Genomic DNA, 14887 nt, shown 5'->3' on the forward strand with positions numbered 1-14887 from the left:
TAGATTGATTCTTAGAAGAGTTTCTATTCTTCTATTAAATCTATTATTAGATTCTTCTTATAGTGAGATGAAAGCTCAGCTATCTTAGCTAAACTGAATATCTCTATAAGATCTCAGTATTTCTCTGATATCTGAAGCTCAGTTTTCATAACTATGAAGTTCTCAGATATTTATAAAGTTATTATATAGATAAGCTTATCTTCTCTAATCAACTCTACAGCATTAACTGATTTTATCTCTGTGAGTAAGTCTGTTAACACTGATCAGAAGTATAAACTTAACTTATAAACAGCTATATACAGATTGTATCTTTGAAGTTATATCAGTCTTAAGTATATATTATCTGTGATGTTTATAATAATTACAGTTTTTATAAATCTTCTTCAAGTTCTGAAGAGATCTTGCAATTCAAAGATGATTCTTATAAGTCTCTCAGCTCTCAGATCTGAGTTCTTACACTCTGCTTATTATAAGAGTAGATTCTTAGTTTTTATCACTCAGCTTATTCACTTTATAAGCTTTAGAAACACTACAGTGACCTGAGATTCTGAGTTTATTAATACTTTTCATACTTATGAGATAGTAGTACTGTGATACAGTCTCTTCTTATAAGTATGTATTTTCATTGAGAGAGTAATAGATTCAGATATCAGCTTTAAAACTCTTAAGAAGACAGTTACTGACTTCATTTATAACTTCTTAAATTTCTATTTTAATTTATCAGAACAGTTTATATGAAGATATTCTGATTTAAAATAGATAAAGTAAAGACTCTTTTTCTTAATCTTTTTATTATATACTCTATTTATAAAAGCTTGTGGCCCGGTGGCGTAGTGGTTAACTACGCTATCATGAAGCCTCAATTGACAGCCTTCCCCCCGGGAAATGAATGTCAAGAGAGAGCAGGTTCAAACTCTGTGAGAGTCATCTTAATCACAGCTTTCACTGTTAAGTTATAAAACAGTATCAGAGACTCTCAGATGCACTATAATAAATTATCATCAGGCTTAAGATGTTTATTCTAAGAGTTCTCAGATGCTAATTCTCACTAATCTTAGAATTAACAGCTTCTCAGACACTTTAAGTTAGATCAGTACTAGAGTGATTGAGATCTAGAATATCTGTAGAATAGTAAATCATTATCAAGCTTAACTGATCAGATCTCATTCTCTTCACTCTAGACACTCACTTTCAGAGAATTGAAATTTAAAAACTATCTGATTAGAATATCTCAGGTCTAGTAAGAATCTAAATGAGATGAGATCTAAATATTCTTAATAAATGATTAATGCAAGCAAGACTGTGATAGTCAATTGATAGACTGAAATGCTGAGATTGACAGCTGAAAGATTAGAGACTTAACTAGAATTAAGTAGCTCTGATATTATCCTTAGTAAGAACCTCACTTATAAGTAAGCTAGTTACAGAAGCTAGCTAAGTGACAGTACTTTAGAGAGAATTATAACTTCTGAAGCAGGTCTGAGAGGACAGAGACAGTGATCAGTTATATAGAGTGTTAAAATATGTATATAGCTTAAGATGTAAACTGCAGAGATCTTATTCTATAGTTTTCTTTTCTATTCTTTTCTATCTACTTATTTAATGTGTCTATCTTTAAGACTTTATTCTTTTTTCTTTTGTCATGATATTTTCAAATAATTTCAAAGTATCAGAAGATGTTAAAATACTGTAATTTATAAAGAGTTTTTATAGTCTGAGCTAAACTTTTCTGATTTTATATATCTGAAATTGATAAATGTATAATAGTTAACTTTATCGATATTAGAAAAACTCTGAGAACTAAAAGTTCTCAGGTAGATATCATAGTCTCTGACTGTATACATCTATAATTGAAGAATACTAATAATAATAATATAAAAGCTTGTGAAGCTCTCTCTTTCTACTCAGTAGTCAGATATAAATCTCTCTATATTTTATTATCTTTTTCTGATAAATCTGTTTTCTATTATTCTGACTCTTACAGAGCTGATTAATAATTCACTCATTATAGATCTGTAATTCTCACAGTGATCTGTAAGTAATAAATAAGAGTCATCAGTTTCTTCAGAGTTAAGAGCTTAGAGTTTTACTTAATAAGCTTATTCTACATATCTTTATTCAGTCTCTTTATAAATATTATTATTCAGATCTTGTTTCAGAGATCTATTTTTACAGATCTTAATTTATATCATAATTTTATAAAGTATTATAAGTAGTCTTTATCAGATTTCTTTTCCCTTTTTCTAATATTAATAATTACAGCTTAGATATTCTCTATCTGACTTATAGAGTCTCTTAACTTATTCTTTAGATAGATCTTGAGAATACATTAGTGAGATGTCTTATAATCATTCTCTAGATAATTCAGTCAGTTCTTGACTTCAGTATAGTAGAAATCTGTTATTATATAGATAATAGCTTCTTTATCTTTTATATTATATAGTCAGACTTGTGAGTCAATTTCAAATACAAACTTGTAAAAGCTTTTATAGATTATAGTTCAGTAGATAATCTTAAGTATTTATAGCTTATGAAAGTTTCTTTTCAGTTTATAAGTATCTCTGAAGATTATATCTAGAGACTTGATTTAAGAGTATTTACAGATAGTAAGTATTTCTTATAGAAAAATAGCTTGATTCTGTGAAAGATACTCAAGAATATTCTTCACTAAGATTAATTTATTCATAAGTTCAGAGAGTTCTTCTATTATAGATACAGAGAATAATATCTTATAAATAATTTATAAGTTCTCTGAGAGTTCTTTTATAAAGATTATTTATAATTCAGATAACTGCTTCTGAGTGTCTATAGTAGAGTTTACAGAGATTAAAGTATATAAGTTTCTAGTTCTTTCAGTTATAACAGATAGTTGCTGACTGATAGAGCTTGAAATATAAGAATAATTGCTTACAGATGATTATTCAGATATTTACAGCTTCATATAATATATACTGATAGCTACTAGAAGTATTCATAATAAAAAGATAAATATAGAGATTAAATATATAATAGTATTCAAGCTGAGTTATGAATAGTGTTCATAAACTTCAGTTTATATAGTTGTATATAGTCAAGGCTCACTAACTGTATTGATTACACAAGAGATAGAAATAGAGGTAAAGAATCCGTGAGAAGCAGAATTTCTTACACTTTGTAAGATCTTGTTACAGAGTCAGAGTGACTGATAAGTAAGCTTCTATCTAGAGACTTAGTATCTGCTTAACTGATTATTCATTTTCTTATTAGTATATATTATTATGTATTTAAATATCTTGATGAGTAATTGTTTTTAATGAGAAAACAATGAACATTTTTCAAGTATAAGAGGCCTACACTGAATAAATCAGTATTAATATATAGGTCTTATATAAGAAAAGTGAAAAATATTAGAGAAGGAAAAAAGAGAAAGTATAGAAATCAGTGATCAGAGTGAATATTTATATATATATAAGATAAAGCTTTAAAGTAGAAGTAGACTAGCTGCTGAGACTATGAATTTCACATTTAGTCTCATTTAATCTGATCTCATACATTTCTTAATATGAATTTCACTGAGATTAATCATTAAAAAAATATACAAAGTTACTATTTTTAGACATTTTAAGGTCTTTTTTAGACTATTTTTAATTTTTTTAAAAGTAACACTTTTTGATAACACTTAAATAAGATTTAAAGTCATTTAAAGCAATAAAAAGAATTTAAATTGAGAAGTGAAAATTATAATCTTATTTAAAAAATGTAATCAGAGTAGACAGTAAGTTTTAGTGAGATAGTATAAAACTACTATCTAATCTTAAAACTGTGTAATGAAATCAATTAAATTGATAATAAGATTATCAAATATTCTGGTCCTGGTTCTAGACACGGTCACACGGTCAGTCTAAGCAGAAGAAAAGAAACTTCATGAATTTCTCAGCTGAGAATCAGTAATTAAGAATTGAAGCTTTCAACAGAAGAATCAGAGCTTTCTAGACTGATTATATGACTGTGTCTGAGACCAGGACCAGATTTTTTAATAGTCTCATTACCAATTCGACTGATCCCATTACACAGTTTTAACATTAGATAGTAGTCTCATACTGTCTCAGTGAGACTTACTGTCTACTCTTGTCACATTTTTCAAATAAGATCATGATTTCCACTTCTTAATTTAAATTATTTTTATTACTTTAAATGACTTTAAATCTCATTTGAGTGTTATCAAAAAGCATTACTTTTTAAAAAATTAAAAATAGTTTAAAAAAAACCTTAAAATGTCTAAAAATAGTAACTTTATGCCAAGAATGAGACTAAATGAGATCAAATGAGATCACTTTCTCATTTTTTTCAAGTCATGATTCCATTTTAAGATCTGATATATAGTCACTTTGCATGTTTTTTTAATGACTAGTCCTAGTGGGATTCACGCCAAGAAATGTATGAGATCAGATCAAATGAAATCAAATGTGAAATTCATGATCTCAGCGGCCAGTCTAGAGCTTCCGGTAGAAATCTATGAAGTGTAATGAAATAGTCTTATATAATCGAGCGCAGCCCGTCACAAATGAGATTATAAAAAAGAGATAGAAGAGTAGTTATTAATTACTTCTAATAAATAATTATAAATCTTATATAATAGAGAAGTTTCTGTAATATACTGATTTTAATAATATAATTCTATATGAATTCCCTTCATATATTTTCCTGCTCATATTAATATTCATGGCAATGAATTGACTGATTCAGCTGCAAAAAAGAGTTCAGAATTAAGCAGATCTATTTAAAAAACAGTGTTCTGATCTTTTATAAAGAGAAAGATAAAAGAATCTTGTTTAAACAAGTGAAATAAAAGCTGGCAGAAACAAAAGAAGAGTATACATTATTCAAGATTTGAGACAAAATCAAAGTGGAAATCTTATTCAATTAAATGTAAAAAGAAAATATTCTCATCTATAATTCAGCTGAAACTAGAACATGATTATTTCAAATTCTATATACAAAGATTTCATAATAGATTTGATTCAACAGAGTGCTCATTCTACAATACAAATGAAAATTCTGAGTATATTGTAATGCATTGTGCATTATACAATAGTCTCAGAGTCAGATTGAAGAACAAGTATGATTTAAATCAATTAAATATAAGGTTCTTATTCTCAACTGAGACAGGAATTAAATACTTAATAGACTTTCTATCAGAAACTCAAGCAGCTATAAGAAAATGACTGAATTCAGAAGTATCTGAATATGAAGAGATGGAAATTGATTAAATATAGTCTGTTAAAACAGCTATACACTATCTTTTAATAATTTTATTTTGTTATAGTCTCTCTTTACTGTACTTGTTTCTTTCTGTTCTTTTCTATCTATCTATGTAATGTGTCTATCTTTAAGACTATGTTCTCTTTTCCCTTGTCATGATATTTTCAAATGATTTCAAAGTATCAGAAGGTGTTGAAATACTGTAATTTGTAAACAGTTTTTATATTCTGAGTTGAAATTTTCTGATTTTGCATATCTGAAATTGATAAATGTACAATAGTTGACTTTATAGATATAGGAAAAACTCTGAGAATTAAAAGTTCTCAGGTAGATGTCATAGTCTCTGCCTGCATACATCTATAATTGAAGAATAATAATAATAATAATAATATAATTTGATAATACTCTCTTTCACAATATTAATATATTTCAAGAAATATAACAGAGATTAATCAAGATTATTTATTTACTTTTATACATTGATAATATTCAATCTGAGTTAGTATTAAAATTATAACTAAGTTAAGAAAGAAGATTATTTTCTCTTATAATAATTCTTCTTATATATATCAGTGATCAGTTATTATCTTTATTGAAAATAAATTATTATCTTTTTTAAATCTTTATTATGTCTTCTGAATTCACTTCTTTTACTTCTTTCACTTCTATTAAAGATTTATACACTCTTTAAGAAATCACTGTAAATTACAAAGTCTTTATTATTTACAATTCAACACAGAATACTCTATTTCAATTATAATGAATAATTACTTCATTCTTCACATCTGATTTCAGGTCATGAAATTTATGAAAAACACAACATCAATATCAAGATAAACTATGAAATAATTATCAACAGATTGTATTACAGATTACTAAAGAGTCATCTCTCTACTATAATCACTGCAACTTTATTCAGAAACATTCATTATAAACTAATTATAATTCTGATAAAATTTCTCAATATCTGAAGTCATCAGAATGCAGATAATAAAAGAAAAATAATCAGAAAATTACTACTGAGCTGATAAGTTACTTTATCAGATAATGATTTTTAATAATATTAACTTTCTAATTTGAAGAAAATTATGTAAAAATAATTATATATCAGTATTCTGATTTCATAACTCTTATCTGATAACTTCTGTGAATAATTACTATATATATGTATATCTCTGAATCTTTCTCTTTAATTAATTGAAAACCTCAAATTTCAAACACTTCTTCAAATACTTAATTTAAATCTTCATATTTCACATTGATCATGTCTTCAGTTCAATCTCAAGATATACTACAAAGTTAATATACAACATCTAGAATCAGAGTTGAAGAATTATCAAAGAGTGTCTCTCACAGTAAATGCATGAATTAGTATAAACAATCTTACATTTATAAAAGTTATATGTTATTATATTAATAAGAACTGAACTTATTAAGAGACATTAATTGAATTTGAATTATTGATCAGTAGTTATACTGAGAATTATATAACAGAGATATTAATGACAGTGATTAAAAACAACTATTAAGATATTAGTCTCAGTCTTCTTATAATTATAACTGATAATACTGTGAATAACTATACTATAATGAAGAGCTTGAAGTAAAAATTAACTTTGCATTTCTGAAATAATAAACAAGATCATATTCTCTGCATTACTCATATGATTCAACTTATGATATAAATACTGATAAAGAATCTTAACATTGAGATGATAAATAATGAGATGACTGATTCTTGAGATGAGAATAAGATGAAAGTAGTTACTTAAGTAACTTTTATATTCACTTTATAAAAGATAATATTTTTTAATAATACTTTTTAATATTGCTTTTTAGTAATGTTTTTTAATAATACTACTGTTAATTTTGAATAGATTAACTAATAATTTAAATATCACAGATTTGAAACATTATTAATGTAATTTGTATCTTCTGTAAACAATAATAATAATTTCATGATATTCAATAAATAAACAAATCAGTTATATCACTGAATATGATATAGAATATTAAAACACAGTGAAGTTCAATATATAAAATAACTGTTCAGACTCTTCAATTATATCAGATAATTGATTATTAAGTGCAATACTCTGATTAAGAAAAGATTCAGACATTGAAACTTTCTGATATAAAGTGAACTTAGTTAAAATATATGATTAATTTACTGTTTCAGTTTTATAAGATAATGAAGACAGTCTTAATTACTTATATATCAATACTGCAGTCAGTCTGATAAGTGTATAACAGTTTATTTACTTATCTTAAGAAGTAGTTGAATCACTCAAAAAGAAATTCAGTCTGAAATAATACTATAGTGCCGGCTATTATTACTGTAAGAGATAAACTGGTATATTATTACAGTAAAACTGAACAATCTTTTACAGAGTATTATACTGTAGCAGCTCTACTAGATCTCTCTTATCAAGTTAATATCTACACTTCTCAAGATTGAACAGAGAAGAAATAAGACTCATATGTTAAATTAATCTGAGACTACTACAATGTTAACTATTAGAGATTTGAATGAGCAGATGTTAGAGATGTGAAGACAGTGAAATACAATTCTCTAGTAAGTAACAATTCTTCATAATACTTCATATCACATAGAACTATAATACTCACTTTGAAACAGAACTTACATACATTGATTACAACTGAAAATCAGACAAAACTACATGCTTATAAAACTGAATTTGACTGCTATCTTCAAGATAATCTGATGAATTTACACATTAAATTAATTCTAAAGTTATGAAAAATTGTTAAGAGTATATATTGAACTGTTACACTGATGATATGTGATATTCTGACAATTTCATTAACAGAGATGAGAATGAAGTAAAAGTTCAACTCAAGCTGAGATATTTATCACTATTACTGAGAACAATTATAAGAAGAAATAATTAAGAAACTTATAATTGTAAAACATGAAATTATCAGACAGTTTAATATCTCTAATCACAGTATATCAGAGAAGTGTAGTTTTCATGAGAAAGTAAAGAATAAACTTGTACAAGAATGTATTTAGTTGTTTCATAAGTATTATCAATAATTGTTATCAAATTCTGATTATATAAGTAATCACTGAATGAACTGAATGAGACTGAATTTGATCTTCAGTCTCAGTCTCATTCTGATTTTGAAAGAATGATCATCTTTCACAGTTTATTCTGAGAAATTACTCTCATTTCACTGTTCTTGCATTAAATCTGGTCATTTTTCACATCATTTCTCTCAGAAATGATCCATTTTCAGATTTTTTTAATGCTTGATTCTGGTGGGACTCACATCAAGAAATGTATGAAACCAGATCAAATAAGATCAAATGTGAAATTCATAGTCTCACCGGCCAGTCTAGGTGAAAGAATAGAAATTCTGTGAGTTTTTCAGCTGAGAATCAGTGATCAAGAATCAGAGCTTTCAGTGAAATCTATGAAGTGTAATGAAATAGTTTATATAATTGATCAGGCGCAGCCCGTCATATTAGTCCCTTCTCTTCAGAAGTGATATAGAATCACAGACATGTAGTTCTCATCAGTCAAGAGCTGCTGTCTCAGATAGCATAGAGTTTAAAGTTCAGATTGAGTGATCATAGCTGACTCATTTCACAAGATATTATCAGCTGCGGCTGCAGAGTCTCTTATCACAAATATCTTCAATCTCTCATTCAAGTTCATTATCTTCTTCTATGATCTCTGACAGCTGTCAGTCAGAAGTTAGTTGAGAAGGAAACAGATTGATGACAGTGCAGTGAAGCAAGCTTGTATGAAAGATATTATAAATTTCTGATAATATATCATGATAATAGTTATAACTGTCTAGAACTTCTATCACTTTATACTTGACATAGTTAATTCAGACATTGAAGATATTAAAACTGCCACTTTCTCTAATAAAATGGGTTAACTGTTTTATGTCTAAAAGAAGTATACAACTCTTCTTTGATGGAATGAAACAAGACAAGACTGAGATAAAAATAGGAGTATCACAGGGATCTCCAATCTCACCCATTTTATTTGCAATATACACTGCATATCTATTTAAAAATAGAAATATGAGAATAGTGCGATCTCCGAGTTATGTGGATGATATTGGTCTAGTCTACAGCTCAAAAACTATCAAAGAGAATTTGAAAGTAATTGAAGAAGCTGCAAAGGAAATCTTTGTTAGAGCAGATATCAATCAAATTCAATTTGATATGAATAAAGCTGAGTTAATTCACTTCTTTCCGAGATTCAATGAGAAAGGACTATCTCTAACTCTTTTAAATAGAGAGATTAAACCCAGTGTAAATGTCAAATGATTAGGAGTATGGTTAAACTCCAAGTTGAATTTTAAATATCACATTCAACAAAGAACTGTCAAGGCAGAAAGACTATTGAACAACATAATCAGACTATCAAATACAGAGAGGGGTCTATCCTTCCAGGCTATGAGACAGTTATATATAGCCTGTATTACATCAGTAGCTGATTATGAAGTTCAAGTTTGATGGAATAATCAAGGGAATTTCACTGAACTCTTTCAAAGTCTGCAAAACAGAGCCTTGAGAAGAATTCTGAGAGCATTCAAATCATCTCCTATTAAAGCAATGGAAATTGAAGCTTCAATTCCTCCTCCTGCTATTAGATTTGAAAAGGCCTGTATGAACTATGCTCTGAGAGTTGTAAAGATGAGCTCAAATCATATAATCAGAGAAAGAGTCTCTTCTTCATTTCCATCAATTAACTCTGGTAATGAACTGGATTGAAATAGATTTCTTGATTGGAATGAAAATAACTCTTCAAAGAAAATGTCTTCTCAACTGTACAGACTATGCTCTCTGATTAAAAATCAATTTTCTTCTTTAAATGTTGAAAAAGTTAATCATGAGAAGTTATCTCCCTGGAGAGAAAAGCTTGAATCTCTTATAGACTTACAAATAAGTGAACTATCAAAAGAGAAAGAATATGAACAGCATTTGAAGAGAATTTCTACAATCAATATAAAAGACTCTATTCTGATTTATTCAGATGACTCAAAAAATGAGAACTTGAATAGATTAGGCGCAGGAATTGCTTATACTGAAGATAATATCAATTTTATCTCAGATTTCTGAAATCTAGGCTCTGAATGTGAAGTCTTTGATGCTGAACTATTTGCAATAGTGAAAGCTTTCAAACTCATTGAAATAAAATCTCATAAAAGAGGAAATTGTTTGAAAGAGGCATGAATATTCTCTGATAGTCAAGCTGCTTTAAAAAGACTTAGAAATAGTCAGATTCATAATGATTAAATGAATCTTGAACTGATCTTAAACTCTATTTTGAAAATTCAAAAGAGAAGAATATCAAAGCTGATAATTCATCTGCACTGAGTTCCTGCTCATATGAATATTCATGGCAATGAATTGGCTGATTCAGCTGCAAAAAAGGGTGCAGAATTAAGCAGATCTATTCAAAAAATTATGTCCTGGTCTTTTATAAAGAGAAAAATAAAAGAATCTTGTTTAGACAAGTGGAATGAAAGCTGGCAGAAACAAAAGAAGAGTATACATTATTCAAGATTTGAAACAAAACCCAAGTGAAAATCTTGTTCAATTAAATGTAAAAAGAAAATATTCTCATCTATAATACAGCTGAAACTAGGACATGGCTATTTCAAATCTTATATACAAAGATTTGATGATAGATTTGACTCAATAGAATGCTTATTCTGCAATACAAATGAGAATCCTGAGTATATTGTAATGCACTGTGCATTATACAACAGTCTCAGAGCCAGATTGAAAGAGAAGTATGATCTAAATCAATTAAATATGAGATTCTTATTCTCAACTGAGACAGGAATTAAATACTTAATAGACTTTCTATCAGAAACTCAAGCAGCTACAAGAAAATGGCTAAATTCAGAATTATCTGAATATGAAGAGGAGGAAATCAATCAGATATAGTCTGTTAAAACAGCTATACACTCTCTTTTAATAATTTGTTTTGTTATAGTCTCTCTTTACTTTATCTTTTTCTTTATCTTTTTCTTTCAATTTCTTTCTATCTATCTATTTAATGTGTCTATCTTTGAGACTGTGTTCTTTTTCTCTTTTCCTTTGTCATGATATTATCAAATGGTTTCAAAGTATCAAAAGATGTTAAAACACTGCAATTTGTAAACAGTTTTTGTATTCTGGGCTAGAATTTTCTGATTTTGCATATCTGAAATTAATGAATGTATAATAGTTAACTTTACAGACATAGGAAAAACCCTGAGAACTAAAAGTTCTCAGGTAGATGTCATAGTCTCTGACTGCATACATCTATAATTGAAGAATAATAATAATAATAATAATTATACTTGACATGACAATGATCTAGTGTATAAGATGAGTGTGTGATCTGTATATTCTTAAGATTCAATCACATCAGATCTTCTATCTTATATTACTCAGTGAGATCTCAGTGAACATTGATTTAATCTTCTTAATCTTGTTTAGCACTTATCATGAAGACTTCTGCTCAGTTATAAGTGTCTCAGAGCTTCATTACTATATTATCAGTGATCTGAATTAAACTGCAGAGATTCAGTGTGAACTGTGTAATCTCTAGAAGATTCAACACTTTCATGTGATAACTATATATAAGAAAGAACAGACTTATATCTGTTAAAACAGCATCTCAATCATTGATAGCAATCTCTGTATATAGAAGAAGATCATGTCAATCATTCTGTGAATAATTACAGAACTTATACAGATAGTTCTTTACAGTCTGAATTATTCATTCTGATACATTCTCAATCTCAGAGTGATAGACAGTTGATAAACAGTGAGTAATCTTAAGAACTTGACAGATTCTTATTCAGAGAGTAGTTATGAATTGACAATCTTAATTCAAGACTATAAATCTCAGTAATTCATACATCTGATAGAACAGGCTCTGTAGAAAGACTTCAGTGACTTATTCAGTATTCATTTTATCACAAGATTTCAATATTACATCTTTGCTTAATTAGTTTATAATGATCAGAATGTTTCTATAACTCTTACTCTCAGAGAGATTAACAGCAAAGTCAATTACTATATCTCATCAGATTCTATTAGAGATATTGAGTGATTTCAGTAGATCTTTTCTACAGTTCTTTCACAAGATAATGAAAGAACAACAGTTACAGTTTTAAACAAAATGTCTGATGCTGTTTAATATCTCAGATTAGTAGAACTCTCAAAAGATTATTCAGTACAATTGCTCACAATCTGAGTGACTGATTATAAATGAATCATGCATCTCTTACATTATTCAGATGCATATGAGTTTGAAGTGAGAGACTTAATGTTGTTCACAGAATTACAGAGTGTTATTATCATCAATTGAGTATTCTGAGATGTCAATTCTTATACATAGTTCTGAGAGAAATCAGGGTGCTTCTTGATATACTGCTTCAGTGAGCACTTGAAGAAGTTCATCAGTTTGAGCTGTTATATGTCATAATTTATTCAGTGTAGATTCAGAAGAAGTTGAGATATCAGTATCAGTATCAGTGTCAGTATCAGTGTCAGTGTCAGTGTCAGTAACAGTTCAGAGAGAGAGTGTTCTAATCGGAGAAGTATATATAGTATCATAAGTTGTTTCATCTTGATTAACTAATATCTTCATATCTAGAAGTCAGTGTTCTCACTTCATTCAACAGGTATCTGTTATATTGAAAGGCATATCTTACTCTCATTATGAAAGAGTATCTGTCATCAAGTTCTGACTGCTGAGATGATAGTGTATAGTGAAATGAAAACAGTTTAATAGCTCAGATTATCACATCTGACATTCAGTAAGCTTACAGATAATTATGAAATACTTGAGATTCTTATAATCTGTGATTATCTCAAATTTGAAGACACTTCAGAGTTCAGAATCTCATTCTTTTAGATAGTATATAATTGTGAGAAGTTTCTTATTATAGATCTTGTAATTGTATTCAGCAGAACTCAGTTTCTTAGATATAAAGATACATAATTATAAAACATCTTTATTATTATATTATAATATAGCTTCTTCTATAACATAGTCAGAGAAGTCAGCTTTGATAACTATCTTACAATTAGAATTAAATATTATTAATAGAGAGATATTAATAAACATTCTCTTTATCTGTGTGAATACAGCTTCAGTGTTCACTGATCACTAAAATACTAAGTTCTTCTTGATAAGTTCTGTAAGTAATCTCATGATATCTGAAAAGTTTTATATAAATTACTGATAGAAGTTAGCAAATCTGATGAAGCCTTATACATCTTTCACAGTATATGAAGCTTCTTATTTAAGAATGACAGAGATCTTCTCAGAATTCATTCAAATTCTCTTATCAGCTTCTATGATAAAGTCTAGATATTTTATACTTTTAACTTTGAAATCACACTTATCAATATCTATTAATAGTTCTGCTTCTTATAATTATTATAATATTCTCTGCACATGTTTCTGATGTTTCTTTCTGAATTCATCAGTGAAGATGAGAATGTCATCTAGATATACAGATACAAACTCATTAAGAAAATCTCAGAGTGTTTAGTTAATATACTTCTGAAATATACTAAGAGCATTAGTCAGTTCAAAGAGTGTGACTACTTATTCAAAGAGATTATAATATGTTCAGAATACTGTAAGTCATTCATCTTCTTCAGTGATATAAATCTTATGAAACATAGTGATAACATTTAACTTTATAAATTATTGAGCTTATCTGATACATACTAGAGTTTCATTGATAGAAGATAAGAGATAACAATCTTTCTTTGTTAATCTGTTCAGATCTTGATAGTTTATACAGAATCAGAGTTCTTTATCTGATTTCTTTATAAAGAGAATAGAAGCTGCAGTGAAAGAGTTACTAATATATATAAATTTCTTATTCAACAGATCATTGAGTGTCTTTCAAAGAAGAAGAAGTTCATCTCAAGACATATTATAAAGAGAGTCTTATGATGACTCAGAATTCTTATTCTTCTTCTTTTCTAACTTGATACTGTGATTCACTTCTGAGTCTTGTAAGAGAAGTATATTTGTAATATTATCTTATTAAAAGACATCTAAATATTTGTGATTCAAAGATTACTTCCGCCAGCGTACGATTATAGGCGTACGCGGGCTTCTTATATATTGTACGCTAAATTAATTAGCAGCTGCTATGACCCCTTTACACTTGTAAGCAAGTTCAGAAGCGGTCATGTTATTATCTGACAGTTGTATGTTCTTTCAAATCACATCCTTCCTCACCAGATTCAGTCACACTCATGTGATCATGACATTTACCCTAGCTTCATGCGGATTAGTGTGTCACTAGTGTTCGTGATCATGTGATCTATCTCTGATGCAGCTAGTGTTCTGTGTACACTCTTATAAAGAAACTTTCACTATATTATATTACTTATTCACTAACTTTTTTCATTCTTCAATTATCTTCTTCATCATCATCATCATCATTGAACATCATTATCATTTCATCTCAGATTACTGCCTCTTCTTCTATTCACATCTTTTATTCATTTATCTATCACATTATATGTGTTTCTGGCAATGACCTCTCATTCTCATAACAAGTGTTATCATAGTACTTATACTGAGCAGTTCATTAGCAGTAAGTATAACATGTTATGAAATGTGATTGAACTTGT

The sequence above is a fragment of the Blastomyces gilchristii genome, assembly GCF_000003855.2.
Source record: "Blastomyces gilchristii SLH14081 genomic scaffold supercont1.2, whole genome shotgun sequence".
NCBI lineage: Eukaryota > Fungi > Ascomycota > Eurotiomycetes > Onygenales > Ajellomycetaceae > Blastomyces > Blastomyces gilchristii.